General features: G+C 36.5%; 1 protein-coding gene and 1 long non-coding RNA gene across 8 annotated transcripts in view; one reads left to right on the forward strand and one right to left on the reverse strand.

The window, feature by feature from the left end:
- Positions 1-27,364, reverse strand: part of WDR72 (WD repeat domain 72) — a 294,043-nt gene that overhangs the window by 235,365 nt on the left and 31,314 nt on the right. For 6 of the 7 annotated variants that reach the window (XM_058541608.1, XM_058541610.1, XM_058541606.1 and 3 more), the window contains exons 2-3: positions 23,106-23,189; positions 20,896-20,980 (exon numbers count right to left, since the gene is read on the reverse strand). The gene's annotated coding sequence lies outside the window, so the exon portion shown is untranslated. The remainder of the gene's footprint in view (positions 1-20,895; positions 20,981-23,105; positions 23,190-27,364) is intronic. The other variant, XM_058541607.1, reaches the window with a different exon arrangement.
- LOC131406098 (uncharacterized) overlaps positions 1-27,364 on the forward strand; it is a 37,708-nt gene that overhangs the window by 7,332 nt on the left and 3,012 nt on the right. The window lies entirely within an intron of this gene.

Genomic DNA, 27,364 nt, shown 5'->3' on the forward strand with positions numbered 1-27,364 from the left:
CTCAGAAATAATCCATATCAATTCCCAGTTGCCCACTCTGAGACCTAATGCTACATGGAGAGGGAGAGAGGAGCAAGCATATGAGTGAGCCATTCCAGATTCTAAATGACTCCAGGCTGAGAGGACATCTGATGGCATCCTTGTGAGGGATCCCAAGTAAGAGCAGTAGGAGAACCATCCTGCTGAGCCCAGGCAACCCCAGAACCACGTGACACAATAAAATTATTGGCATTTAAGGCAGCAATCAACAACTGAAATGGAATTAGTTATCTGTCTTAGTCCATTTGGGCTCCTATAAAAAATACCACAGACTGAGTGGCTTACAAACAATACACATTTAATTCTCACAGTTCTGGAGGCTGGGAGGTCCAAGACCACGGTGTTGGCAGATTTGGTGTCAGATGAGGGCCCAGTTCCTGGTTCATAATCCGTGCCTTCTAGCTGTAACCTCACATGGTGGAAAGAGTTAGGGAACTCTGGGGCGGGGGAGGGGGTCTCTTTTTTAAAAGCACTAATCCCATTCATGAATGTTCCACTCTTATGACCTAATCACCTCCCAAAGGCCATCAATTTGGGCATTAGGTTTCAACATATGAATTTGGGGGGGACACAAACATTCAGTCCATAGCAGTAGCTAAAAGTGCTGCTGTACGTAATGAAAACCCTAAAACATGTGGCGTTGGCCTTGGGACTATATTAGGGGCCAAAGCTGGAAGGACATCAAGGAGATTGTAAAAGTTGGTTTGATCATAAACTCAGTTGTATTCCTAACACATAGAACAGTGTTAGAAAATGGTATAGATGCTAGATAAGTGTTTGATAAATAAACAAGTGAGGTTTTATAAACAAGTAAAACAAATACCCCAATTTAAAAATGGGCAAAAAAAGTAGGCATTTCGCCCAAAACACAAATATTCAATAGATATATAAAAATTTTCCCAATCTTATTAATATTCAAAGAAATGCAAATTAAATTAGTATCTTGGCTGGGCATTTGGTTGCTTGTTTGCCTATCAAACTGACCAAAATAAAATAGAATAATACTAGGAAGGCATGCTATATTTGCTAGTGTGAGTGAACTTTAGTAAAATGTTTTTGGAGGGCAGTTAACAATATGTACTAAATGCCTCAAAAATGCATATGCCCTTTGACCCAACAATTTTATTTTTAGGAAATTTTCCTGAGAGAATAAGTACAAATTACACCAAGTTTTAGCCGTAAAGATCATCTGAATGCAGCATCTTTTTATTATAATAAAAATTTGTTTATGATTGTTTGACTCTAGAAGATGAATTACGTTGTGGTATAGCAAAAATGATGTTGCAAAATTGTATTTATGGGCTTGAAAAGATGTTCTTGATACATTTCTGAGTAAAAAAAGCAGGTAACATAAGGATGTGTTTGGTATGATCCTATTTTTATTAAAATATTATATAAAATGTAATATAAAAATATACTATACTATTACAGACACACATATAATCAAACTTTTTAAATGAAATATATCACATATATGATATGTATATTGATATCATGATATATTGCATATATCGTATATATCTGAAAAACGTCTGAGAAAGCATCCTCGGGAGTGTTAGCAGGTAAACTGCATAGTGTGAGTGAGGCTGGAGATGCATGCAGGTACCAGATCATTCAGGGCCTTCAGTTCCTAATAGAAATTTGGTTATTTCCTCTACAGCAGCATAGAGCCATGGTAAGATTTTAAAGCAGAGTAACAATAAGATCTGATTGTAATGATTGCTGTGTGGAATGTTTTGGAGGTGAGCAAGAGAAGCAGCTGTACAGTGACTGAGAACTTGGACCCCAGAGCAAGACAATCTGAAGTTGAATCCAAGCTACCCTACTTAAAAGCTGTGTAACCTTGGGCAAGGTATTTAATCTCTCTGGGACCCAGGTTTCCTATTCTACAAAATGGTGATGATAATAGTACTTACTTCTCAGGAAGGTTATGAGGATTAGGTAATACAGTGTAAAGTGTTCAGAGTAGGACCTAACACATACTAAGCTCTATATGTTATTGTAATTCCTTTTTAAAAAATAAGGAGGCTCACAGAGGTTAAGTTACTTGCTCAAGACCATACAACTATAATTTTTCAGTAGCAGTGTAGCTTCAGTTGATGATAAAGTGGAATGATCACACATTCCCCAGGTTAGAGTATGGCACACCACATCACCAGTTAATATCCCAAAGGGAGAACAACTCTAACTGTTGAAGATGTGATAATAAATCATAATGATACTTGCATATACATACGTGATTCCAAGTACAGTAAAATATATGTGAAGTTCTATTATTTTTGAGATGACTGTAAATATTATATATATGTGTGTGTGTGAGGAAGATCAGCCCTGAGCTAACATCTGATGCCAATCCTCCTCTTTTTGCTTGAGGAAGATTGGCCCTCCACTAACATCTGTGCCCATCTTCGTCTACTTTATATGGGACGCTGTCACAGCATGGCTTGACAAGTGGTGCGTTGGTGCGTGCCCGGAATCCGAACCTGCGAACCCTTGGGCTGCCGCAGCGGAGCACGCGCACTTAACCACTACGCCACCTGGCCGGCCCCAATATTATATATTTTTCATCAAGATAAAAACTAAGTACGTAGACAAACTAAGTGTTTTGTATCCTGGAGAGTTTTACCTAATCTATCTGATTAGCTCCTTCCAATGCAATGCTTCTGCTCTGGAAGTGGGGGGAGGGTAGGTGGATTTAAAATGGGGTGAAGGAACATGGTGATGTACACTCCTCTGGGATTTAAACCTACATCTGCCTAATTCCAAAGTTTATGCTTAGTCCATTGATTTACAGGCTTTCACTTCTATTAAAATACATGACTGTGGTCAATTTAGGTCTCCTGAGATAACATTAATGAGAAGCTCAAATCTCCTTGGTCACCACAGAGTGACAGTGCCAGAAATGGATTATTAACAGGTTTGGCTGTTGACAAACTTGTCAAGTGGGAGAAGTTGGTGTACCCTTACCCTTTCGTTTCTTTCAGCTAGTTTATTTATTCTGGCTCTCACTTCAACTTGTTATCTCCCTAAGAGCACACTTTTTCCTAACTTTCCCCCTCCTAAATGCCATTTCATCAGAGAGGGCATTGTGACCCAATTTATCTCATTAACCTGTGCTGATAGCCCAATGGTGCTGATGGGTTATCCCATTCTGTTGTGCATTCAAATACAACAATCAAGAAATATTTAGGCTCTTATTATTCACTCAGCAAATATTTAGTGAACATCTATTATATTTTAGGTGCTGGAGAAAAATGAAGGAACAGTCTATCAGACCTTAGCGCTATCGTATAGACTAAGATACTTACATCCTTTCAAACGGATAGTGTGAAAGTCTAGGTAGAATTTCTCCCAACCTCTTGGTTCTAGTTCTTCTTTTATACTCCTCTAGTACTTCTCTCTCTCTCTTTATTTTTATTTTTATTATTTATTCCCCATTATGTGTCATAAGAAAGGCCAGAGATATTCACGTTTTCTGTATCCCTTAGCAGTAGATTAAGGTATTTTTAGCTGGTGCACTAACTGATTACTGTGTTTACTACCTTTATCTCTCTTCCTTAGAGGGAAATATTCTAATTCTCAAAACCTTATCAAGATCTTCCTAATTTTAGGCTATTTTTCCTCATTGATTAGTCCTTTCTTCTCTACTCATTTCCAGATAACAACTAAACCTGACTTAAGATATTAATTTGAGTCTTTTGGGAATCTAGTGCATGTGTAAGAGTCCTCAAATGTTAGTGTTTTAACCCAGATTAAGAATCTATTGATGAAATTTCAGATATCCAACAGAGCCCAAATAATGAGAAAGATTCACTTTCAGAAAGGAATCCAATTGGCTGAATCTCCTAAGACCTTTCCTGGAAACAAATAAAAGTGATGGTTGTAAAAAAACTAGTCAAGGGGCCAGGCTGGTGGCATAGTGGTTAAGTTCGCGTGCTGTGCTTTGGCAGCCTGGGGTTCCCAGGTTCACATCCTGGGCATAGACCTATGCATTGTTTATCAAGCCATGCTGTGGCAGGCATCCCACATATAAAGTAGAGGAAAATGGGCATGGATGTTAGCCCAGGGCCAGTGTTCCGCAGCAAAAAGAGGAGGATTGGCAACAGACGTTAGCTCAGGGCTAATCTTCCTTACCAAAAAAAAAATAAAACTAGTCTAGTTAAGATGATAGAACAGTAAAGGACAGGAAAGATCATCTGGCAGTAGTCCTCCACTGGGGGCAGTGCTGCCCCTTGGGGGCATTTTTGGTTGTGACGGTGCCTGAGGTTGCTCCTAGAATTTGGTGCCAGGGTCCCAGAATGCCCACAGTGTAGCAGTACCCTGATAAGCAGCACTATTCATCTGTTCTTTTGCCAACGGAAGGAAACACATGGTGGAATCTTTTCCCCAACGTCATATACCTGGCCAGTGCCAGAGCTAGAGACAGAACTTGGAACTCCATCCCAGGATTTTTTCCATTAGAACCACTTTTCTAGGGGCCGGCCCCGTGGCATAGTGGTTAAGTGTGTGCGCTCTGCTGCTGGCGGCCCAGATTCAGATCCCGGGCGTGCACCGAGGCACCGCTAGTCAGGCCATGCTGTGGTGGCATCCCATATAAAGTGGAGAAAGATGGGCACGGATGTTAGCCCAGGGCCAGTCTTCCTCAGGAAAAAGAGGAGGATTGGCATGGATGTTAGCTCAAGGCTGATCTTCCTCACAAAAAAAAAAAAAAGAAAGAACCACTTTGCTACATAACTGCTCCCTATACAGGCAAAGGAAAATTGTTTCCTTCAAAAGAGTTTCTTTAAGGTATGATTTTCTCATTCTCCTCAGTTGTTATTTCTCACACTCTAAATCCTTCTTTGGGAAGGTTTTCAGTGACATTTCAAAAACTACACAGGAAAATCAGTCTCATTATGCAGCAGTGGTAACATTTTTTTTGTGGAGGAGGTAGTAGTTATCTCCTCAAAACTGCTTTCATTAATCTTGATCATTTGCTTTATTTCCCTACTTAATCCAAATAACTTTTGACTGCTTTAGAAAACCAAACCTACCTTCAAATGTATAAGATGTGCTATTTTTAAGCATCGAAGGAAATGAATGTGCAGTTCTCATTCAACATATAACATTCTTTGCAAACATATCGTGTGCCAGATGTTGTGTTAGGTTCTGTGGGTACAGGAGATATAATGTTAAAAGAAAAAAACATGATCTCTCCCTCAGATGCCCTGTTAGAGAGAACAGACATGTGAGAAGGTTAGTCCAATATACTGGACATAGTGATATGACGGGATGCTATTTGAATGTAGAGAAAGGGCACTTAACCCCAATGTGGGTAGTCAGATAGATCCTTCAAGTAGATCCTTCTGTAGGATTGATATTCCAGTTGAGAATTGAGGAGTAGCAGATGATAATCAGACAAATGGTGGTAAGAAGGAGGTTTTGGTATAAGAAGAATAGGAGATGGAAATCTAGAGAAAGAGAACAGCATCTGCAAAGCCTGGGTTACATAAAGAAATGTGTCACAATTGTGGAAAAGCAAATAGTTTAGCTTGGCAGAAATGTAGATAAGCTGTCTGTCAGTTGGCAAACGGGGTTGGAAGAGATAAAGAGGCTGAGATGAGACTGGATGAGACAGAACTTATAAGCCAGGCCAAGGAGTTTGTGTTTTATCTTGTTGGAAATAAGTAACCACTGAATGGTTTTCAGAAGAGAATCAGTAATTCCAAAAACAGAATTTTGAATAAATAATCAGCTTCTGAAAATGAGGGCTTCATAGGACAATGTGCATTAGATGCAGAATATATGGTCTGACATTCTTGTTGAAATTCCTTACATCCACTCCCATTGATGCTGTAAACATATTTCTGATCCTGGACCAAGTTTGGCACAGATCCTATCCTCCCTTCTATGCTCAGTGACACGCCCCTGTCCCCAACCAATACTATTCCTAATTAGTGCTCATCAATGCTGGGGACAGATGTTGTCATAGTAAAGAACAAGGAGACATTAGTTCAGAGTACACGAGGACAGTGTCAAAGAGGGAGGATTTATTGCATTATCATACACACAACACAATTAAATATTAATGAAAAGCTGTCACTTTTCCTGTTATTACCAGGCTTTTGTTTTGCAAAGATAATCTCCTGGGCCAAATGGTGAAAGATACATGGTGTTACTTCTATCCGAGTGAATGTTGGAGATGTAATTAACAATGTTTTTGGAAAAAATATGGTTTTACAAATTGCTAAAGGATAGATGGGGAAAAAGTGTCCGCTGGAGATACATACAATGGTTAGGGAGGTGTCTTTGAGTGCTGACCAAGGAATGCTTTTTATGTGTAACAGTATTAGCAGTCTATTGTTGTTCTTCTGCATTAATTTAAAGCACCAACCATACTCACATGTTTACTTTGGAGGAGCTGTCAAATTTCACTTACTGATATACAGTGAAAACTCAGTTTAAGCCTCAATAAAATAGAAGGGAAACATTCTTCAGAAGATTGACTGTGAAAAAAAGTAATAAACACGGCAGTAGTGAAAGTATAAAGGTTTTCTCAAGATAGAAGAGCTTTGTACTATTTAAAAATCAGATGGCAAGGAGACAGATGGCAAGAGATTAAAGATACTGAAGAAGAGAAAAGAAATAGGATATTAATTTTTTTCTGAGACAACATGAAAGAATGAAAGAAAATAAATTGAGACATGAGAATGTAGAAGCAAATGAGTGAGAAACAGAAAATCATTGTTTATTTATACCTTCTGTATTTTCTAAAAGAATTTGAGGCAGCTTACACAAAAGGACACAGGCATAGTAAAGTTAATAAACAGAAAAAAACCCAAGACTCAGACAGGAGGAAGAAGTAAACGTGATAACCATGAGAGCTAATAGAGCTGGAGTGATTGAGTGTCAAATTTGGCTCTGAGGTCTTTGGGAGTTGGGGCAAAGTGGAAATGTGACATTTCCAGTTACCTCCTGCTGCCTAACAAGCCACCTCAAAAGAGTGACTTAGAATATTAACAAACATTTATTATTACCTCTTATGGTTCTGTGAGCTGCCTGTAGTTCAGCAGGGAGGTTCTGGCTCTGGGTCTCTCATGCAGTTGTGGTCAGGGGCTGGGGCTTAAGTTGTCTGCAGACTAGCTCATTCACATGTCTGGTCTAGGGCTGGAAAGACTCAAACAACTGGGCTGGAACACTTGGGGCTCTCAGGCCTCTCTGTCTCTGTGTGTTCTCTCTAGCATGGCAGCTTCAAGGTAGTTCCAAAGATACATGGAAGTTTGAAAAGCATTGCTCAAGAGGCCAACTACAAGGTAGTTTCAAAGATACTTTGGACCAAAGATACATGGTCCAAAGAGAGGCAAACAGAAGCTGTATTCCCTTTATGACCTAGCCTTGGAAGTCACTCAGCATCACTTCCTCTGCAATTCTTTAGAAGCAAGTCTCTAGGGCTGATCTATGTTCAAGGGGAGGAGAATTAGACTTCCTTTTTCATTTGTTTTTTATTTATTTATTTATTTATTTATTTATTTATTTATTTATTTATTGCTGAGGAACATTGGCCCTGAGCTAATATCTGTTGCCAATCCTCCTCTTTTTCCTTGAGGAAGATTGTCCCTGAGCTAACATCTGTGCCCTTCTTCCTCTATTTTGTATATGGGACAAGCACCACAGCATGGCTTGGTGAGTGGTGTGTAGGTCCATGCCCTGAATCTGAACCAGTGAACCCCAGGCTGCCAAAGCTGAGGACGCAAACTTAGCCACTATGCCACTGGGCTGGCCCCTAGACTTCCCTTTTTGAAGAGAGGAAATACTAAATAATCTGTAACATGTTTTAAAACTACCACATGATGTAACAAATTTCTCATTGTCAAAAAGGCAGTAGTATATGAATTGTCCAAGCTTGCACCTGATGTCAATCTTTTGTTTTAGATGACATAAGGGGGGAAGATCATTAAGCATAAGAGTAGAGATAAACAGAGGGTGAGATTAAGGAGAAAGGTGTGTGTTTGGAATATCTCTTCATAGGAGCATATAATCCCAGCACAGTAGAGTCTTGTTTCTCAAAGCATGGTCTAGGGCCAGGACCAGTAGCATCTGCACACTGAGAGCTTGTTAGAAATGCAGAATCTTGGCTCTTACCTCACACCTACTGAATCAGAATTGTATCTTAACAAGACCACAGGGGATGCCCATGCAGAATAAAGTTTGAAAAGTGCTGCTCAAGAGGCCAAATCAAATTGTTGGGTAGTGGGGAGAGACAAATTATTGCTGTGTACACACTTATAGCAGGCCATTTGTCCTCCTTTATGGGACAATAACAGAATATGAGTGGGATAAGGAAGTTACTAAATTGTAGAGTCATCTGAGGTTGAGAATTCCTTACATTCGTTGACCAGGACTTCTAGGATGGGTGTTGGTTACGTAGATGAAATTGAAACGGGAATGAACTAAATGGGTTGGGGAAAGAAGGGGTGCAGTTATGGAGGATGAAGGTTGGAATAAGGCTGGAGAGCTGATATTGTAGAAGTATGAAAAATGATATCCAAATAAATGGTAGCCAGAAAGGGAAAATACCAAGCTAGTTTTCAGAGATAGATAAATATTATTTTGGTGCATTGGAATTGTGTTGTATGGAACGTTACTTGAAACAAGTAGATTATTGACTGAGACGTTAACTTTATTTTACAGAAATATCTGTAGTAATGACGTTTGTTACCCTGATAAACATCCTATCTATAGTTAAGGGCATACAGCTAACAGAATGGTATCAAATATTAGCAAACTGCAGTCCACCATCACTGATATTTCAAACTGTCTTGTATGTGTGGTTTGTATTAGTAGTGTAGGGCTTAGAGAGTATAGGGATCCTTGAAGAAATGGCTGATACCAATTCTGGGCCAGGAAATAAGTAAAATGTTTCTGCAATACCTTGTCTTACTGAAAGACAAGGAAGCTATTAGAGACAACTGGGTTCATGTCAAATGGACACCAGAGCCAATTTGAAGGGGGTTGCACTTGCCAAAGATGAAATAATATTATCAAAAAAAGGACTAATAATGATAATGGATTGAGACACATCAAATATGTCAAAATCCATTAGTTCTTAATGATACTCACACACAAAAACTCTCATTAGTCACCTTTGGAAGATGTTATGGAAACAACACTTTACTCTAAAAACTAGTAAATGAAGTGAAACAATCAACCATTTATATCACATTTCTTGTACAAATAGTATTTAAGGGTGCAAACGGTTAATTTGGGAAAGACTTTTTAAAAGAATTTCAGTGAATAAATATGGAAACAATGGTAGAATTAGAATATCACCATTGAAGTCCTAATGAAATAATGGATTTAGGCCATGATCATCAATGGCTATTAAAACCATTAGGTGAATTGCTGATGGAGAGTTTTATAACAGTGGATCAGGCTGACAACAGCAAATGTACTGCCCAGTCTTTATGTTATAAGAAAGAGAAAAACTGGACATTATGTGCCTCCTAATGGAACTACACAACACTCCTATAAAATAATCATACCATTAATCTAGGCTGAATTTGATCAAGCCTTTAACTTTCCAGAAAATATAGAAGCCAGAAGAATGTGTGAAAAGTCCTCATAGGGGGGCAATCGGCAAAGTTTAGAAATGGGACTCTACTTTCTTCAACAGATAAATTGCAAGGGAAGAAAAACAGTGAGGGAGAATTTATAGATTAAAAGATAGGTAAGAGACTTTGGGTTTCAGTTCTGACATGTAAAGAGCCAGGAAATTATCATTCCCATTCTTACAACAAGAAAAAATGCTGAAAAAACCTGAAAATTAGTTTTTTCTTAGACACATTAGAGAACTGAGGTTACAGGGCAACTGCCACCCCATAATCTGGAGAGACAAGTGAATATAGAGAATCTCAGCCAAGATCAGCTTAAATGGAGCAGACACCATCGGACCCATGAACAGCTAAGGCGCTTAAATGGTCATTTTGATGAATTCATGGAGGCTGAGTGTTGACTAGCTCGAGATGAGAAACTACCAGAGTCCCAGGCTTAGGGGGTCCACATATTTTTGAAGGTTTTTACCTCCAGGAACCTACCAGGTTTTCAAGGTGCAGATCTGAGAAAAATCTCACTTGGGACAGGGAGAGGGAAAAGGAATCGTTTCGAATTATGCCTATGGGAAAAGTAACCATTTGAGATACTCCCAGAGTGGACTCCATGACAAAGGCCTTCCTTCCTTAATTTAAGCAAGGGAAAATACTTTATCAGAGCCTATCTGACCCAGGGGCAGGGCAATAAGCCAACTCTAGCCCCTCTAGCTTTCCTGTCTCACCTAAAGGGTGAAAAAATAGCCTAAGAAATTTTTGTGAAGGTCACAGCCTAGGGACATAGGCCCACTGAGGTATAATCATAAGATTATAGAACATATAAAAGCCTGAGATAAAATCATAAGATTATAGAACATTTCCCCTTCCTACATCTTACCACCACATCAACAGGGCTTCAATACAATAACAGTGGATTACAATTGAGAGAGCTGCAAGACACAGACTCAATTTAAGAAACTGCACTTAAAAAACTCAAAAACAAGAGAAGAGGAGTGAAAAAAAAGAACACTAGAGGAAACCAAAATCTTTGGCAGTTACAGTTACAGCAAGCTTTAAACACAGCTCAACTCCTTGCTAGATCAACATGAAACCTTGCACTAAAGGCCTGTTTATTTCATTTCCCATTACTGGGTACATCATGTCCTGCTTTCAACAAGAAACTGCAAGGCCTGCTAAAAGACCAGAAAAAGAACCATCTGAAGACACAAAGCAAGCATCAGAACCAGGCTCAGATGTGACATAGATTATAGAATTATCAGAGGGGGAATTTAAAGTAACTATGATTCATTGATTAATATGTGAAGGGCTCCAGTGGAAAAGAAGACAACATGCAAGAAAAGATGGGTAATATAAGTAGAGAGTTGGAAACTCTAAGTAAAAATCAAAAGGAAATGCTAGAAATCAAAAACACTGTACCAGAAATGAAGAATCCGTTTCACGGTCTCATTAGACTAGACAAAGCCAAGGAAAGAATCAGTGAGCTTGAAGATATATCAATAAAATTTCTCAAACTAAAATGAAAAAAAGAGTACTAAAATAAGAACAAAATATCCAAGAACTGTGGGACAATTACAGAAGATGTAACATATGCATAATACAAATACTAGGAAGAGAAAAAGGAGCAGAAGAAATATTTCAAGTAATAATGGTTGAGGATTTTCTGAAATTAATGACAGAAAACAAACCACCATAGATCCAGGAAACTTAGAGAAGACCAAGCAGGATAAATATCAAAAAATAGACATATCATGTTAAAATAATATAAAATCAAAGATAAAGAGAAAATTTTGAAAGAAGTCAGAGGACAAAACAAAACACTTTACCATTAAAGAAACAGTGATAAGAATTACAGTGGAATTCTTGCCATAAATCATGCAAGCAAGAGAGAGTAGAGTAAAATATTTAATGTATTGAATGAATGAGAAACACCAATCTAAAATTCTATATTCACCAAATTTATCCTTCAAAAGTGAAGGAGAAACAAATGCTTTCTCAGACAAATAAAAACTGAGGAAATTAATCAACAGTAGACCTGCCCTGCAAAAACTGTTAGAGAAGTTCTTCAGAGGAAAGGAAAATGATGTAGGACAGAATCAGATCTACATAAAGAAAGGGAGCATCAGAGAAGGAATAAATGAAAGTAAAATAAAATATTTTATTTTTCTTATTCTTAATTGATCTAACAGTTAACTGCTCAAAGTAATAATTGTAACAATATTGGGTGATTATGACATATGGATAAATAAAATGAATGACAGAAATGTTATAAGGGACGAGAGGGAGGAATTGGGAATACTCTTCTAAGGTACCTGCACTACCTATGAAGTGGCATAGTATTATTTGAAAAGTAAACTTAGATTAGCTGTAACTGCATATCGCAAACTCTAGGGCAAACACAAAAAAGGGGAAAAATAAGTACGGTTGATTTGCTAAGAGAGGAGAGAAAATAGAATCTTGTGAAATGCTCAATTAAAATCAGAAAACAGAGAAAAACAGAAGATTTTAAAAAAGGAACAAAGAACAAACAGGATGAATAGAAAACAGTTAAAAACATAGTAGATATTAATTCAACTACATCAACAGTCACTTTAAATGTGAATGTTTTAAATACACCAATTAAATGACAGAGATTTTTGTGGTGGATAAAAACACAAGACCCACCTATATGTTGTCTACAAGAAACTCACTTTAAATAAAAAGTCACAGATAGGTTAGAAATAAAGGATGTGAAAGGACATACCAAAAGAAAGATGGAGTAGTTAAGTTAATTTCAGACAAAGCAGACTTAAGAGCAAGGAAAATTACCAGAGATAAAGAGAGGGCATTACACAATGATAAATTGGTCAATGCTCTAAGAAGACATAACAATACTTAACATGTTTGCATCTAACAACAGAGAATCAAAATATATAAGGCAAAAACCTATAGAACTGCAAGAAAATATAACCATATCCATAATTATGGTTGGAAATTTCAACATCCCTTTTTCAATAAGTGATAGATCCAGCAGGCAGAAAATCAGTAAGGATATAGTTGAACGAAACAGCATCATCAATCAAATGCATCTAATTGACATTTATAGAATACTTCCTCCAACAACAGCATTATACACATTGTTCTCAAGCTCACATGGAACATTCACCAAAATAGGCCATGTTCTAGAGCATAAAACACACCTTAAAATTTTAAATAATAGAAATCATCCAAATTATGTTCTCAGACCACAATGAAAATAAACTGGAAATCAATCAAAGAAATACAGTTGTAGACCAAACAGCACACTTCTAAATAAGTAACACATGGACCAAAGAAGTATCTAGAGACATTAAAATATTTTAAACTAAACTAAAATAAAAATACAACTTATTAAAATTTGTGGGATGCAGGAAAAGCAGTGTTTAGAGGGAAATTGATAGCACTGAATGCACATATATTTGAAAATAAGATAGATCTAAAATCAATTTAAGCTTACACATTAGGAAAGTATAGAAAGAAGAGTAATATAAGCCTAATTCAAGTAGAAGACAAGAAATAATAAAAATTAAAGCAGAAATCAAAGAAATAGAAAACAGTAACAATACACAAAAGCAACAAAAGCAAAAGATGGTTCTTTGAAAAGATCAATAAAGTTGATAAACCTTTAGCCAGACAGAATAACCAAGAAAAAAGAGAGAAGATGCAAATTACTAATATCAGAAATGAAAGAGGGGGCCGGCCCCATGGTTTAGCGGTTAAGTGCACACGCTCTGCTACTCTGGCGGGTTTGGATCCCGGGCATGCACCGACGCACTGCTTCTCCAGCCATGCTGAGGCCGCGTCCCACATACAGCAACTAGAAGGATGTGTGTCTATGACATACAACTATCTACCGGGGCTTTGGGGTAAAAAAAGGAGGAGGATTGGCAATAGATGTTAGCTCAGAGCCGATCTTCCTCAGCAAAGAGAGGAGGATTAGCATGGATGTTAGCTCAGGGTTGATCTTCCTCACAAAAACAAAAAAAAGAAAAAGGGGAGATACACAGAAGTCAATTGCATTCTTGTATACCATCAACAAAGTGGAATTTGAAATTAAAAACACAATACTGTTTCCATTAGCATCAAAAAATAAATAAATAAAATGAAGTTATTTGGTATAAATATAGCAGAGTATGTATAAGATCTATATGAGGAAAACTACAAAACTCTGAAGAAAGAAATCAAAGAAGGTCTAAATAACTGGAGAGATATTCTATGTTTATGAATACGAAGATTTCATATTGTTAAGATGTCAGTTCTTCTCAACTTGATCTATAGATTCAATTCAGTTCCAACCAAAATATTAGCAAGTTATTTTGTGGATGTTGGCAAACTGATCCTAAAGTTTACATTGAAAGGCAAAAGACCCAGAATAGCCAGCACAATACTGAAGAAGAACAAAATTGGAGGACTGACACTATCCAACTTCAAGACTTATAAACCTACAATAATCAAGACTGTGTGTAGTATTAGTGAAAGAATAGATCAATAGATCAGACTAAAGAGGCAAGAAATAGACCCACACAAATACTGTGAACTCATCTTTGACAAAGGAGCAAAGACAATTCAAGAGATAAAGGATAATCTTTTCAACAAATGGTACTGGGACAAGTGGACATCCACATGCAAAATAATGAATCTAGACACAGAGCTTGCATGTTTCACAAAAATTAACTCAAAATGGATCACAGACCTAAACATAAAACATAAAGCTAGAAAATATCTAAAAGACAACATAGGAGAAAATCTACGTAATCTTGAACTTGGCAATGACTTCTAATACAACACCAAAAGCATGATCTATGAAAAAAAAATTCCTAAATTGGACTTCATTAAAATAAAAAACTTCTGCTCTGTGAAAGACAATGTCAAAAGAATGAAAAGACAAGTCACAGGCTAGGAGAAAACATTTGCAAAAGACACACTTGATAAAGAAGTGTTATCCAAAATATACAAAGAACTCTTAAAACTCAACAATAAGAAAACAAACAACCCAATTAAAAAATGCACCAAAAACCTTAACAGACACCTCACCAAAGAAGATATACAGATCAAATAAACTTATGAAAAGATGCTCCAAATCATATGTCATCAGAGAAATGTAAATTAAAACAAAGAGATGCCACTACATACCTATAAGAATAGCCAAAATTTGGAACACTGACAACACTAAATGCGGACAAGGATGTGGAGCAACAGGAACTCTCATACATGCTGGTGGGAATGCAAAATGGAAGACGTTTTGGAAGACAGTTTGGTGGTTTCTTACAAAACTAAACATACTCTAACCATATGATCCAGCAATCACGCTCTTTGGTACTTACTCAAAGGAGTTGAAAACTTATGTCCACACGAAAACCTGCACACAGATGATTATACAAACTTTATTCATAACTGCCAAAACTTGGAAGCAACCAAGATGCCCTTCAGTAGGTAAATGTATAAATAACCTACATCCAGACCATAGAATATTATTCAGTGCTAAAAAGAAATGAACTATTAAGCCATGAAAAGACATGGAGGAATCTTAAGTACATATTACTAACCGAATGAAGCCAATCTGAAAAGCTATATACTGTATGATTCCAACTCTATGACTTTCTAGAAAAGGCAAAACTATGAAGACAATAAAAAGATTGGTGCTGGTAAGGGGTTTGAGTGGGAGTGGGGGATGAATAGGTGAAGTACAGAGCATGTTTGGGATGGTGAAACTATTCTGTATGATACTGCCACGGTAGACACATGACATTATGCGTTTGTTAAAACTTATAGAACTTTACAACAAAAGGCGTGAGCCTTAATGTATGCAAATTTTACAAAGTTTTTTAGGATATTTTATAGTCACAGGAAAAAATGCAGACTATGACAAAAAAATCTAACTGTATTACAAATGTATGAAGCAATCTCACTGAGGGGTGGGGGGAAGGGTGCTAACCTAAGTAACTTTGGAAATGAATGGAGTCTGTAAGATTGAAGGCAAAAGGAACTGCACATAAACACTATATACTGGTCGATAAATGTTTCCCATGGGGATATAAGTTAACGATTCTCATACTGGTAGACATGCATATTGGAATTAAACAGTTAAACAGATTAGATGGTAGGAGCCAGCTTTATCACTGTTGTTGTGGGACTTTACAGATAAGCAAGGGGAGGAGGCTAGATTGATCCGTGTGGTAATGGATTACATCAGTAAGAACTCATGCTTAATTTAATATGGATACAAATGGTTACATATAGAAATATTTATGGATGTGTGTATATACATGGGTTAGTGTATATACATATATTTCTTTACTCTGCCAGCTTAGAGGGCCTAAAACAGACAACATCCCAGTAGCAATAAGCATACCAACCATCCAGATCATGGTTTCTAATACCATTCTCCAAAAACAGAACCAGGGCTCCTTGGAGAAATGAGTGATTCTAGGACTGTGGCAGGAATATACAAGATGAGCCTGGAGCATCTTGTAGTGCAGGAATGTAAGGACATGCTTAAAAAAAAAAAAAAATCCTACAACTACATTAATGAGGGTGTATCAAAGGGGCACAGAAGCTGTATTAAGCCGAATAATGCCCCCAAAGATATCCATTTCTAATCTCTGGAACCTGGAAATGTTACCCTATAAGAAAAAATGGCCTTTGCAGCATTATTTGGTAAGGAAGATTATCCTAGATAATCCGATTGGACCCTAAATGCAATCACATGTAACGTTATAAGAGGGAGGCAGAGGAAGCTTTGACACAGACACAGAGAAGAAGAGGAGGCGATGAGAGAAGAAGAGGAGGCGCTGTGATCATGGAGGCAGAGGTTGGAGTGAGGCAGCCACAAGCTAAGGATTGCTGGTATCCACCAAAAGCTGGAAGAGGCAAGAAATGAATTCTCTGCCTTCAGAGGAAGCACAGCTCAGCCAACACTTTGTTTTCAGCTCAGCGAAAGTTATTTTGGACTTCTGGCCTCCAGAACTGTGAGAGAATAAATTGCTGTTGTTTTAAGCCATTGGCCTTGTGGTAATTTGTTACAGCCGCCCTGGAAAACTAGTACAGCCAACTGAAAGATCTCTCAATGGCCAAAGCTAGAAGAATTTGAGTAACAAAATAAAACAAGTAGTATTGGATTATAACGCAAAGTATAAAATAAATATCCATGAGTGTATACTGATATAAGTAAATGATTGGATAAATATGTAAATGGGAGAGAAGAGACAAATCTCCCAAACAGAAGAATTCCAAATAGATTATGTAAATACTCCCCGCTCAATGAGGTGGAGCATAACTCCCTTCTCCCTAAGTGTGGGCTGTGCATAGTGACTTCCCTCCAAAGAGCACAGCATGGAAAGGAAGAAAAAGGAATAACTTTACAAACACTGCTTCAGGTAGGTGATCGAGGTCAGCATCAACAGTCATGAATCGTGTTAACAGTACGCACCCTTGATATGAAATAATGAATGAGACACTTTACCTTTGTTATGTTTCTCCTCAAAACCCATAGTCCCTGTCTCATCATGACAAAAACATCAGATTCTACTAGAGGGGCATCCTGCAATATACCTGACTCCTCAAAATTGGCAAGGTTATCAAAAACAAGAAAGCTCTGAGAATCTGTTACAGCTAAGAGGAGCCATTTTTGTTTAGTGTTTCCTTCTACCTATATGGGTTACTTTAAAAAAAAATTAACTTCTCTGCTAATTGTGCCATTTGGGTCATCTCGATTTGGATTTATTTTGACTCTTTTTGTTCTTGGGTATAGGCCACGTAGTTCTGTATCTTTGCATGTCTACTGAGTTTCGATTGGATACCTGGTATTATGAGAGATACGTAGTAAACACGTGGAAGAGGGTCTTTTATTTTAGTCATCAGTTAACTTGGCTGGACTCAAACTCCATATTCTATCCCCTCTGCAGTCAGTAGCTGACATTTTCCTCAGATCTGTAGTTTCCAGCTTCCGTTTTTTTTTTTTTTTTTCACTAGTTCCTTTGTGGCCTCCCCTGTGAATATTAGTTTAGTGATCAGCCAACATTTCAGGCCAATATTGGTCGCATATTTTGAGACTCACCTTCTACGTGACCCTTTCCTTCCAAACTCTCCTGTCTAGCTTTCTCATTGCTCTCCAAACCCTGAACTCTGGCCTCTTAGCTTCAGAGCAGTAAGGCTTTGGCGTTCTCCTGGCCTGAGTTGCTGTGCAGATTGGGAACTGTCCCCAGGCAAGAAGCTACAAATTCCCTAATGCCACCAGGTGCAATTCCTGTTTTACCAGAGTAGATTTCCTTCCAGTTTCTTCCTGTTTTTGGTTATTTTCCAGTGCCTCCAAATGGGTTTTCTTTTTAAATATTTTTATTCAAATTTTAGAACTTTAATCTGTGGGTAGTTCAGTCTATCCAAGCTACTCCACCATATCAGGTAGAAGAGTCAGTCAATGAACTCTTTTTGGAGGTTCAGCAAAGTTTAGTCTACTTTAAAATGAGACCTCTGCTCTATTTCTTTCTCAATTGTATTCCACAAACATTTATTTAGTGCTTATTAGGTACCAGGAACAGTTCTAAGTTCTTTGCAAATACTAACTCATTTATTCCTCACAAACAACCCCTATGGAAACTGCTATTATTATTCTCATTTGCCAACAGAAAAACTGAAGTAAAGAGAGAATAAGTTACTTGCCAAAGTATCACACAGCCAGCAAATGGGCTAATTGCTGAACCTAGCTTACTATTTAGGCATAGGTCATTCTTCTTCTCTATTCAAAAACCAAGGGGATGGGCCGGCCCCGTGGCTTAGTGATTAAGTGTGCTTGCTCCGCTGCTGGCGGCCTGGGTTCGGATCCCGGGGGCGCACCGACGCACTACTTCTCTGGCCATGCTGAGGCCGCGTCCCACATACAGCAACTAGAAGGATGTGCAGCTATGACATACAACTATCTACTGGGGCTTTGGGGAGAAAATAAATAAATAAAAATTATAAAAAAAAAACCAAAAACCAAGGGATTGATGCAGGGATTCTGAATGTCCCTCAAAACATGCATAGTGCTGCCTTTTATAATCTATGAGAATAAGTAAAATAGAAGCCTGTATCAAGATATCCTAATTGTAGGCTAGCTCTCCCATTCATTTTACACATATCTTTGTTATATCATGTCTCTTATCTCTCAGCCCAGTTTACTCATCTATGAAGTGGAGTGGTAGTATGTTTAACTCTAACAATAAATATACTCCAAAAAGATCATCCACTTGTGTATTTCTTCTTTGTCTCCACTAGAGGGAGAAGTGATACCAGGCAGACTTGGTTAAAAGAAGTAAAAAAGAAACTCTAGTGTAAAAAGTTTATTTAAAACAAATTTTTAGGATCATGTAATACTATTCATTATAAAAAATGTAGGACATAAAGAAGAAGAAAAACATCACCTTGCCTATTCCCTCATGTTCTACATTTAATTGATGACTGTGTTATCTAGAGTGTAACAGGGGTTTCAGCTGGTTTAGAACTGGATTCCAACATGGCTGGTGCATAGAGCTGCTAGTCCTTTCTTTCTTCACTCATCTCCTTGACCTCTAATTGTTCTGACTGCCTGATTTCCATGAGTGCTGAGGACACTGATTTACGTAAGGCACGAACTCTCTCTGGTAGTTCATAAAGGACTACCAGATGCAGAGGTAGATTGCAGGCAGGGAGAAAGTATACACAGAAATGATTCATTCTAAGCAGAGAAGGTAGCTTTGACTTAGCAATGGGGACTGAGAGTTAGACTGGTGCAAGTTTCAAGGTAGTGAGTGGTGTGTGAACTCATGCCAATCCAGCTATCCCTGTAGCATGTGCACTCCCTGTGGAAAAATGGAGGGTATGTGTCCTGAGAACCTCTCTCACTGCACTCTATAGAACGTCATTGCTCAATCTACCCTCCTTTGGACACTCTGCAATTAAAGACAATAGAAGTGGGGGACCATCAGGTGAATAGCCTTTCCTACTTCATAAGATATTGCTGAGCTCCTGCTGTACTTTGAGACCGACAGCACTGGTGGCCAGAGAAAATCAGCAAACTTCTGGATTTCAGAGCAGAAGGTGCTGGTGGCAAGGGACACCCTGAAATTTCTGTTGTTGTTCTGTAAGCATGTAAGAAATCCACTGCAAACTCGCAGAAATATTTTGGAGAGATTATACAAAGGAAAGGAAGTTCTGCGTAAGCAGGTGAGGCTTGGAGCTAGCAAGATTAGAATATAAAGTGGTGTGACTCAATCTGCCCTCACAGGCTTGAGAGGTTTGGAGATTAATCTACCTTTCATAGATGTCTCTCAAATTTGTCTCCTTCTCTCTCCTCCCCATGCCACTGCATACTTCATTTCTCACCTGGACCTTCTTAACCTGGACCCTGCCTTCTGTCTTTCTCCAAATTCAATCCATTCTCCACATGAATGCCAGACTGATTTTCTGTAGCACAAATTATACTATTAATTGTCACTCTTCTGCTTAAAAATCTCAATGGCTCCTCGTTTTCTTTGGAAAAGTATCCAATCTCTTATATTGATCTGGAAGATTTTTTTCGTGATTTGACATCAGTCATCCTGCGTAGAACTTGCATTCACCTTCCCATCTTGCACCTTATGGTCTAGTCACATTTAACTGTTGACAATTTCATGAACTGATCATGCATCTTATTTTTGTGCATTTCAATATATTCCCTATCTTTAGATCCACAATGCTTAGTACAATGTCTGTGCATATGCTATGTACTTAATAAATATTCATTTAATAAGTGAATGATCAGTACATGTTCATATGTTTTCTGAGACTGAATCCAGAGAGAGAAATTGCAAGACTCAAGCATTTCCAAGAGGTGATGAAATTCAAGGTTATAATGATACTAATAACAATAGTAATATTATTCCTAATACTGTTAGTAATAATAGCTAGCATTTATTGAGCACTGACTATGTACCAGGCCTTCTTGCCATAAAAGCATTGTAACATCTCTTTAATCCTCACCACCATCCTGTGAGGTAGATACTACTATACCCATTTAACAGAAAAGAAAGCTGAGGCACAGTGTAGTTAAGAAACTTGCTTAAATTAATTTGGCTAGCAAAAGATGGAGCCAAAATTTGAATACAATCAAACTAACACCAGAACCTTCACGTTATATGACTTTGGAATATACTGTAGGTGGAGAACTTTTGTGGCATGAAGGTGAACATCACTGGCTTTGAAAAATTTGAGGAATTGTAATTTCAAAGTGTTAAAAGGAATATTGACCTGGATTTTTTATTACCTGTTAATTGTCTACATTCTCCACCAGAAGGAAAACACCATAGGAGAAGGGAACTTGTCTCTCTTGCACATTGAATATCAAGCGTCTAGAAAGTATTTAGCATATATCAGTAGTAGTTGCTGGATAAAAATTTATGGAAGGAAGTAAGAAAGAAAGGAATTATAAAGGATTTGTTGAAATTATGAAAGATCTGTTTTAGGCATTACCCTTGTTTTATCAAATGTATTTTAAGTTCCTTAGGTGTATGTAACTTTCTTTCCTTTGCCTTTCAGTTAGTCTGGCACTGTGTATAGTAGAATTTTAATAAGTAATTATTGGTTGATTGAAGAGTGTCAGAAAAATTAATGAAAGACTTTGAAATGGGCCCCCTTTCAGGTAATCTCTGCCTTTCAATATTTTTGGCTATTTTACAACTCAACAAATTGTAGAAAATTAATAATAATACAAATGATTATTTTTTCCATAGAAATGCAAATTAGTTGTATCTGGTGGAATGTAATTGATTATTGACCTATTTCATTTTAACATTACTTATCTGACTATATATATGTGTTCTTTGAATTCTTCTTTGAACAGATTATAAAAACTTACTGGTTCCCTCATTAATTAATGAGTTAAATAAAATCTTTGACACAGGATCATGTTATATCTGTATGAGAGTGATGATTATACCGTCTTTTAAAAAGTATCCTTTAACAAGACAAATGCATATATTTCTTTTCATTCACAGCTATACCTCTTCCTAGAGGAGGTATAGCGAGAATCCCCCCACCCTTGATATCTGATCTGATATCTGATCACCCTGACCTGCCCTCAGCAAGAATCCTTTTGAGTTGGTTTAGTGAGAATCCCCCTACCCCTTGTGTCTCCTCTTAGTAATTTCCCATCCACTGACCCCCTCACTCTGCTCCTTGGCTATAAATTTCCAGTTGTCTTTGCTATATTTGGAGTTGAGCCCAATCTCTCTCTCTTCTTGTGATAGTCTTGGCACGTATTGCCATAGTCCTGAATAGTCTTCCTTACCATTTTAACAAGCATCAGAATAATTTTTTCTTTAACAATTATAGACACAATTCCAAATCAGAACACTGGGCCATCTCACAAATAAAACAATATGTATTTTCCATTCATTAGTTTCTGTTATTATTGACAATATTTTCTGTTGTCAAAAATTAGCATCCTTTCATTCTGCTCCAATTTTCCCTTCTTTAAAGAATTCATCTATTGTAAGCTTTAATTGGTGTGTGTGTGTGTGTTTGTGTGTGTGCTCTGTAATGAGAAACTAGGACTGGCCTTCTCATCAGATGTTTTTCACCATCCTCCAAAATTTGTACTTTGATATTTTAATTTTTTACATGAATTTTCTGGCTTTTCAAAGCAACTGATACCACAGGCAACAAAGTAATTCATTTGTTTATTATAGTTCATTTGTTAGGAAAAAAGAAGTAAATATGGATAGACAACCAAAATTTCTGGCATCTACTCTATGTCAGGTACTTTAGATGTGTGATTTAGATGTTGGTAAAATTCTCTTTAGTTTTTGAGATTTGCTTAAGATTGATAGAAAATCCCGTCCCCTGCCTAGTAAGGAAAACCATCTGTCTGAGGATTCTTGATGGAGGAGAGTCCTGGGTGGCTCGAATTTCTTTTCATCACCTCTGGCTCCATTCTCCTGAATTCCTGATCTCACCTGTATCTTCCTTTCTATGATTGCTCTTCTCTATGCTCTCTCAAGACCCGATATGGAACAGAAAACTTTTTCCTCTATTTCCCTCCAAACATTAGTCATACTGAGATCCAGAAAGTACAAGTAACTTGTTTAGAAAACAGTGATGGAACAGGAACATAACTTCAAGTTTGTCTGCCTCCAAAACCAGAGCTATTTGACTTATTGTGAGATAGTAAAACACCTGAAATGGTGAAAATTTATAAATTTTTGTTTCCAAGGGAGAACTTTTATTGTTTAGAACAATGATTTTTATATCCATATCCATTAATCGGGGTTATCGTTATTACTGTGTACTATGTAAGAGTTAATTATATATAAAATTATCTAACATTCAAGCATGTGCAAAGCAACCATGTAGTCACTAATTCTCTAATAGAATTGGTTAATTCCCTCTACCAATGACTATACCAGAGTAGGCCACTAGGTGTCATTCCGGCACAGAAATTACCTAAAAAGGCCCTTAGAAAGCAAGTGAGCTCACCTTCAAGGTAGAAGATGCTGTATTTTGCCTTCTCAAGTACATACATGAAGTTTGTGTTCACTCAGCCCTGGGTATCCATTTGCCCTGAGGGAAGATTAAAATTATTTTACTCACGTAAAATTATTTTCCTACCAAGAGAAATATAATAGATGGCTTTTGATATTCAAATTCTAACAGATTTAATAAAAAAGAAAAATCTCTTTGGGAGAATAGCAACAATGAAACCAATATACTCAGGAATAAACCTAACTAGAAGATGCAAAACCCATATGAGAAAAACTTTACAGCAGCCTTGAAAGACACAAAAATAGACTTGAGCAAATTAAAAGACATCCCTTCTTTACGGATAGGATGTGTCAATGGCATGTAGATGTCAATTCTCCTCAAGTTAACACATATATGTAACGCTATCCAGTTGAAATGCCACAAATATTTCTGGAGCAAGACAAGCTGATTCTAAGGTTCATATGAAAAAATAAGCTTGCAATAATAACTATGAAAGTCCTGTTAAAAAAAAAAAGAATGAGGGGCCCTAACCCTACCAGACATTAAAACATACTATAAAGCCCCTATAATTACAACATTGTGGTACTAGTGGATAACAGACAGACTGGTGGAGAGAACAGCAAATCCAGAAATAGACCCAAGAACATAAAGAAATATATTATATAATATAGGTGGCTGCTCAAATCTCTGGGGGAAAAAAATGGGCTTTTAAATAAATGGTATTGTGACAAGTTGATGGTCATAAGATCATACCCAATATGATACACAAGAATAAACTCTAAATGGATCAAAGGTATCAATGTAAAAAACTCATATAAGTTAGAAGAAAACTTGGGTGAACTCCTTTAAACTTTATAACTAAGATGAACTCCCATATAACTTTATAACTATGAAGTCTTCTTTGTGATTAAAAATCCAAATGAAATAAAAGATAGATGAGTGTGATTCCAAAATATGTTTTGCACGTCAAAAAGAAATCATAGGCAAAGTCAAATGACAAATGACACACTGGGACAAAATATTTGCAAAATATATGACAGTTAAAGGAATAATTATGCACACACACACACAATTTCTTTAATATAAATTAATTTTTAAAAATAGAAAAAAGAACAAAAAGACCAAACGTTCAGTGGAAATATGGGCAAAAGATACTGAGTACAGAGTTCATAGAAAAATATTTACTAATGGTTTTTAAACATATAAAATACACTCAACTTCGTTCATAACAAGAGAAATGCAAATTAAAACGACATTGACATATCATTTTCACCTATCAAACAGTAAAAAGTTTGTTTATGCACTTTGCTAGCAAGGGTGTAGGGAAACAGACACTAATGCTACCAGTGGTAATTGCAAAATGGTGGAACGTTTATAGAAAGAAACCTGGGAATATTTAATAAAACCACATATTCATATATCCTTTGACCCAGAAATCCTTCTTCTAGGAATCTACCCTGAAGGTACACTTCTATTAATATGAAACAAAATATGCACATGGTTATTCATTCTGGCATTACTTATAAGCACAAAAGATTGGAAATAACCTTAATGCCCATCTTAGAAGAATGAATAAACTATGGTACATCCTCACAATGGAGTTATTTGTGGCCGAAAAATAAAATGAGGAAGATCTCTAGAAAACTATAGAGTGTTTCCCGATATATTGTTAAGTTGAAAAAAGAAGTATAAAATAATATATATATATTTATCATGCTAATTTTTATGTAACAAAGAAGGGGAAATAAAGATAAGTACTCTTATTTTTGTAAAAAAAAAGAAAAATAAATACAGGAATTATAAGCTAGAAACTCCTAAAACTGGTTACCTAAATGGGAAAGGGGGGAACAGGATGAAAATGAAACTTCTTTGTGTTTCCTTTTTTAGGCCTTTCCATATAGTTTAGGCGTTTTGACGACATTTTTGCAAAACAACTGATCTGAACTCTAAAAATATCAGTCATGGGAGACAGAAAAAGCTGGATAACTATTCTAGTTTAAGGAGACTAAAGAACTATTTTTTTTTAACAAAAGTGCACAAATTATAAAGAAGAGCTGTTCACTTTTGATTCATGCACTTCAATGAAACTTGAACTTTAAAAGATATAAAAATTATAAATTCTTCATGGTGCCTTCAGAGAACACGCTTAAAGAGCATCAATAACCTTTCTCTGTCCCACCTCATTTTACTGATACTTTTGACTAGTTATCAGTTCTATATTCAAGTTAGGAGGCATGGAAAATAATCCTCCAATAAGAAAAGAAAAAATATCTCAAGCTTTGCCATTTTGGGTGTGAGATATGGAGTGTCTTATTTTCAAATTTTGTCTCCAATGTTTGAAATTCAGTAGACAAATTAACCTAGTTTTTAAAATGCAATTGATTTCATTTGGACACAAAAATGTTGGAATTATTGCTTAAATTGAGAACAGAAGAGCTGCCTGGGTTGTAGGAAACAACATGTTAGTTCAACAAAAGTACTTATGAAAATTTCTGACTTTCTTCAAGTGAAAAAAAGTATTTTCGTGTAAAGTTGGAGATTAAAATCCATTACGGGAGAAAAATTTGAGCATATATTAAGAGTGTTTGGTAAACTACAGATACTATTACGTGATTTTTCTTTTTTTTCTTGTTTCTGAGCTCTGACTTAAGGTAAGGATGAAGCTTGTTAGATGATATTTGTGAAAGAAAATTTCTACTTTAGAAGAGTATGAGAAATCAGTGTGTTAAGTTCTCTTGTATAATCCTTAATAATCATAAGATAGATCTTTTTGTAGTTGTCTAGACCATAAAATTAAATTTAAGAAAGGTTTAGTTCTTAATTAATCCCATTAAGACCCAAAAAGGAACACTATAACTCCATAACAGAGTTAAAATTATATGTTAACATTTATTATGGTAAATTTCAAACATGTACGCAAGTAAAGGGAACAATATAATTAATAATGATTTTCAACTCATGTCTGATTTTGCTTTATCCTATACTGACCTCCGTGTCTCCTCCTCTGAATTACTTTGAAGCAAATCACAGATGCCATATCATTTCTAAATTAGATTATGTATTATTAAGATCTTTATATTTATTCTTATTATAAAAAGGTACATCTAAGATATTAGCATTAATAAACTTCAACACAACGAAATGATACATTGCATTTCCATAATTCTTTAGTTTAGCAAATTTTACTAGTACCTTGTGGCATATGTCACATGAACTTGACAGCTTCTCAAAATCTAGGTATTTTTCTGATGAGATCCCTGGCTGTAATCACAAATATGATTTTTTTTCCATTGTATAGTAAAATGTGTGAATTTTGGAACATCTGCGTAGCTTCATGAACCAATATTTTACAAATGACCAATGTATGATATTACAAAGTCACGCATGAGTAAAGGATCTGTTGAAAGTACAAGATAGACCCATGGATTTGAACACAATGGAGTATGAAAAGTTCAGTGATACGGCTTCGTATTCCACATCGCGACTAGCCTAAAAAACTGCCATCTGCTGAACTTTGATATAGTATCAAAGAAGAATATCCATATCTGAAAGGCTATTAAAATACTATTCCCTTTTCCAACTATATGTTTGTGTGAGGCCAGATTTTCTTTATATACTTCAGCCAAAACAGAATGTTAAGACAGATTGGATGCAGAAGCAGCAATAAGAATGTAGTTGTCTTGTAGGAAGACTGACATTAAGGGATTTTCAAAATTGTAAAACAGTCACAATTTTCTCACTATTTTTTAAAAAAATATAGGTAGTTTTCAAAAACTAGGTTTTTTCATGTTAAAATGTATTGCTTTATTATTGTTAAAGTAAATAATATTTTTAAAGTTCTCAGTTTATTTCCGAATATGGTAAATATTAATAGATGTAGCCCATACAAACAAAAATTTTTCGTGGTCCTCAATTATTTTTAGGAGTCTAGAGGATTCAAGAGACCAAAATGTTTGAGAGTCACTTACCTAACTTATCCTGAATCATATTCAGGTTTTTCAAGAAAATAGAAAGAAATGGATACTTAATGTTTCTCTACTTCATACCAGAGACTGTACATATTTCATCATGCTTTATGCATTTTATCTTTATCTTTTTGTAGAGTTCTACAACTGTGATGTGAAATGAGGTGGGTTCAGACACTCTTTTCGCAGTTCCAGAAAATGAAACTGTCCAAGTGACCCATATCCAGCAATTGTGGCTCTAGCTCAGGACACACACGTATTTTTAAATATGGCTCTATCCTTGATTTA

Source organism: Diceros bicornis, chromosome 5, assembly GCF_020826845.1.
Source record: "Diceros bicornis minor isolate mBicDic1 chromosome 5, mDicBic1.mat.cur, whole genome shotgun sequence".
In the NCBI taxonomy this organism is placed as follows: Eukaryota; Metazoa; Chordata; class Mammalia; order Perissodactyla; family Rhinocerotidae; genus Diceros; species Diceros bicornis.